The sequence below is a fragment of the Capricornis sumatraensis genome, chromosome 20 (assembly GCF_032405125.1).
Source record: "Capricornis sumatraensis isolate serow.1 chromosome 20, serow.2, whole genome shotgun sequence".
Lineage (NCBI taxonomy): Eukaryota > Metazoa > Chordata > Mammalia > Artiodactyla > Bovidae > Capricornis > Capricornis sumatraensis.
In genome coordinates this window covers 65,404,180-65,408,655 of record NC_091088.1, presented here as the reverse complement: position 1 = coordinate 65,408,655, position 4,476 = coordinate 65,404,180, and the positions used below count along the sequence as shown (strand labels likewise).

Sequence of the window (4,476 nt, the reverse complement as noted above, 5' to 3'; positions counted from 1 at the left end):
GCTATGTTGATGTAATGAATGTGTCTTGACAACAGTCTTACAGAGAGCTATAGACAACAGTCTCAATTTAATATTCCGTAAAGAAGTCATTCTGAAGGAAAAGCTTACAAGTGATAATGAATGTGTAAAACCTTCACTCGGGGCTCATATCTCACCAATCACCAGATGATCCATACTAGGGAGATCCTTACAAGTGTATGTAATGTGGCAAGGCTTCTAGATGCTGTCTTAAACTCAGGATTTACCAAATACTTAGAAATGCAATGACTATGGCAGTTTTTACAATTGCTACTCACTCTCTAGGTATGTAGGAATATATATCCTGGAGACAAGCCACACAAATGTGTTTGTAGGAAGGAGTTTTCTGAAACAGCAAAGTTTGGGGACGATACTAGAGCAATGCCTTACAGATGCAATGGAAGTGGAAAAAGTTTCACCTTGAGTTGAAGTATTATGCAATAAGAGTCCATATTGAAGAGAAGTCATGAACTGTATAGGCAAGGGCTTTCTCAAGACATCAGAGTGTATTAGACTTAAAAATATATGTCTTTCAAAGAAACCACACAAAAGTTGTGCATGCTATTTCTTCTGAAATCAGGAAGAAGACAAGGGTGCCCACTCTCACCTCAACTATTCAACATAGTTTTGGAAGTCCTAGCAGTGAGAGAAGGAAAAAAAAAAAAAAGGAATGCAGATTGGAAAAGAAGTAAAATTCTTACTGTTTGCAGATGACCCGATCCTCTACATAGAAAACCTTAAAGATAGCACCAGAAAATTACTAGAGCTAATCAATGAATATAGTAAAGTTTCAGGATATAAAATTAATACTCAGAAATCTCTTGCATTCCTATATACTAACAATGAAAAAAGAGAAACTAAGGAAACAATCCCATTCACCATTGCAATGAAAAGAATAAAGTACTTATGAATGAATTCACCTAAAGAAACATAAAGACTTACATGTACAAAACTATAAAACACTAGTGAAAGAAAGATGACACAAATAGATGGAGCAATATACCATGTTTGTGGATTGTAAGAATCAATATAGTGAAAATGATTATTCTACCCAAAGGAATCTATAGATGGGAAGATATTAATGTATGAACTTTGAGTTGGAAAATGAATAAGTTCTGGGGAGCTATGTGCTGTATTCTAACCTTAGTAAATTCTTCTGTGTACTACATGCTTTAAATTTTCCAGCAGAGTAAATCTTGAGTGTTCTCACCATACAAAACATGGAACCTGGGAGTTGCTGGATGTGTTGATGACTGGATTGTGATAAATATTTCACAGTGTATACCTCTGTGAAATGGTCACATCATACATGATAAGTATACACATATCCATTTGATTAGTTCTATCCCAGTAAGGCTGGAAAAGAAGAAAGTAGGAGGTGGGCTGGGTTTGCAACCTTTAATGGTGTTCAACGCATATTTCCCATGAGATCCATGAAGCACTTTGCAAAACCATGTATGGTACCCCCTGCCCCATCAGACGTCCTCAGATACTTGTGTGGGTCCTAGTCCCAGGTACAAATTGCTGCAAGTTAACTCCTTCTCTGAGAGAAATGGTTATGGGGGAGAGCCCACCATAAAGTACTCTGGTTTTGGGGGTACATGCTTGGGAACAGGGTATTTCCTGAGGCTTGATCACTCCTTTGCCTATGCCAAGCTTCTTTCCTCATGACCTTTGCCATGAGCGGAGTTCCTCACGCTGGCCCCCGGCAGGTGTACATGAGTTCCCAATCCTCAACCCCTCTCCCACCTCCCTCCCCATATCATCTCTCTGGGTCATCCCAGTGCACCAGCCCCAAGCATCCTGTATCCTGTATCAAACCTAGACTGGTGATTCGTTTCTCACATGATAGTATACATGTTTCAATGCCATTCTCCCAAATCATCCCACGTTCTCCCTCTTCCGCAGAGTCCAAAAGTCTGTTCTATACATCTGTGTCTCTTTTGCTGTCTCGCATACAGGGTTATCATTATCATGATTCTAAATTTCGTATATATGTGTTAGTATACTGTATTGGTGTTTTTCTTTCTGGCTTACTTCACTCTGTATAATCTTCTCCAGTTTCATCCACCTCATTAGAACTGATTCAAATGTATTCTTTTTAATGGCTGAGTCATACTCCATTGTGTATATGTACCACAGCTTTCTTATCCATTCATCTGCTGATGGACATCTAGGTTGCGTCCATGTCCTGGCTAATATAAACAGTGCTGCGATGAACATTGGGGTACACGTGTCTCTTTCAGTTCTGGTTTCCTTGGTGTCTATGCCCAGCAGTGGGATTGCTGGATCATAAGGCAGTTCAATTTCCAGTTTTTTAAGGAATCTTCACACTGTTCTCCATAGTGGCTGTACTAGTTCGCATTCCCACCAACAGTGTAAGAGGGTTCCCTTTTCTCCACACCCTCTCCAGCATTTATTGCTTGTAGACTTTTGGATCATAGCCATTCTGATTGGCGTGAAATGGTACCTCATTGTGGTTTTGATTTGCATTTCTCTGATAATGAGTAATGTTAAGCATCATTTCAAAAATATGGAATGCTTCACGAATTTGCGTGTCATCCTTGCACAGGGGCCATGCTAATCTTTGCTGTATTGTTCCAATTTTAGTATATGTGCTGCCGAAGTGAGCACTGTGCTGGTCTATCTAGTCTGGGAGTGTAGACTCTTCCTGACATTGCTTTCTCCTTAGTTTGTATAATTTTTCCTTTTAAATGTGATTTTGAAGTATATGGCTCTAGGGTCTGAAGTCATGTCCAATTTCTTTGCTGTGGTAATCCACCTGTGTTTAAGGGGCAGCTCCTCCTGGACTCTCTGTGGTGTGTGTTTACTGGGTAAGAGAAAATTTTTAAAGGAGAATACTTTCCTTTATTGGTTGTAATATTTTCCTCCTGCATACAGAATTACCTTGAAGCTACTTAGTATAGAGGTCAGCGTGTTCTGTGATATGAGAAAGTATCTGAAGACCTTGACCTGTACATCTTTTTCTGGCTTTGAGTGATGTCAGAGAAGCCTGCATGAAGGGCACTGTGATAGTGGTGTTCACGTGTACTATCACCATGCCCTTTGAGCCTCACCAAGAGGTGTAGGAACTTCTCCTGACAAGGGTACTGTCCAGGTTCACACCCTCAGGGTTGTGAGGCTGTTGACTAAACTGTTGCTGATGCTGCATGCTTGTCACCTGGGTGCCTCCACACTTAATTTTGTAGCAACTTAATGACAGAGCTTATGTAGCGGAGTGATAACTTCAGTGATGAACCATCATTTGTTTTTTTTTCAAGGCCTAGCTACTTTCCTTTTTTTATATTTGTATGCATTATAAATGATTGTCTTTTATTTTTGTCATTAAGGTTCTATTTTATGTTACTCTTTGTACTTTATTTGCAATATGTGAGATGGTTGGTTTAGAGAACTCCTCCACCCCAATGGTGGAATTGGTGATCAGTACTTTTCAGAGTTCTTTATGTATTCTTAATGTTAAACTATTATTGAATATATGCTTGGCAATTTTTTGGTATTATAGTGTACATTGTTTTTCACTGCTGAGGATGGATTACTGCACAATATTTGATAATTAGGATGTGTGCAGTTTACCTCTTTTTATTTTGTTGGTGTGAGCATTTGGTGTTGTATCTGATAAATCATTGGTGAATCCACTGTCGAAAATCATTTTAAGGTTATCTATACAAAATTATGGATGCTAGGCAAACTTATTGTGATAATCGTTTCACAGTATACGTATCAGTTAAATTTTTCTCTGTAGCTTAAACTTACACAATGATATTTGTCACTGTAAGAGTTGCTTATACAACCCCTTTTATGTCACTGTTTAAAGAGTTGGTTTTAGAAAGGGGAAATAATTAAAACACGTTGGATAAAAGAAACAATAATGCAGTTTATAATCATTTAAAGTGTCTTGCTCTTAAAAGGCTGTGCTTAGTGACCCAAACATCCCTTAAGTCCTCCATCTCAGACACCCAGGTACTGACCCTGAGTTCGTTGAACCCAGCACTATGCAAAGTTTGCTGTTTTGTAGGGTGTGAGTAGGGAATAGCCCATTTCTACCCAGGCAGAGTTTTGTATTTGTAATATAGAGACTAGTCCCATTCTTGTTTCTTAAAACTGCCAAAGTTCCCCGATCCCTGAATTGCTTCAGCCTCACTAGCAAGATCTGAGCACAACATGCTGTGAAAAATATCTTTTTATGAGAATAAATCCGTTTAGACTTAAGAGGAAGTATCTTGGCTTCCGACATAACTTGAAGCTTTTACCTGAGCAGTGTTACAGACTTTAACTTAATGCTGTCAAGGTAACAGGCCCCGCCCCCTCCGCGCCCCGCCCCCTTCTGCGCCCCGCCCCTCCCAGGAACTCTGAGCACAGCGGGTGCTCGCCCCGCCCCTGGTCGGAAGCCGCGGCTCTAAAACCAAAAGCCCTTCCCCACAGAGCCGGAAGTTGGAG

At 39.9% G+C, this 4,476-nt stretch overlaps 1 non-coding gene across 1 annotated transcript; it reads right to left on the bottom strand.

Annotated features, from left to right (window-relative positions):
* Window positions 1-2,545: 2,545 nt before the first annotated feature.
* Window positions 2,546-2,652, bottom strand: LOC138097272 (U6 spliceosomal RNA). The gene has a single exon (XR_011146472.1). It is a non-coding gene; the product is annotated as a U6 spliceosomal RNA (small nuclear RNA).
* Between the last annotated feature and the right edge of the window lie 1,824 nt (window positions 2,653-4,476).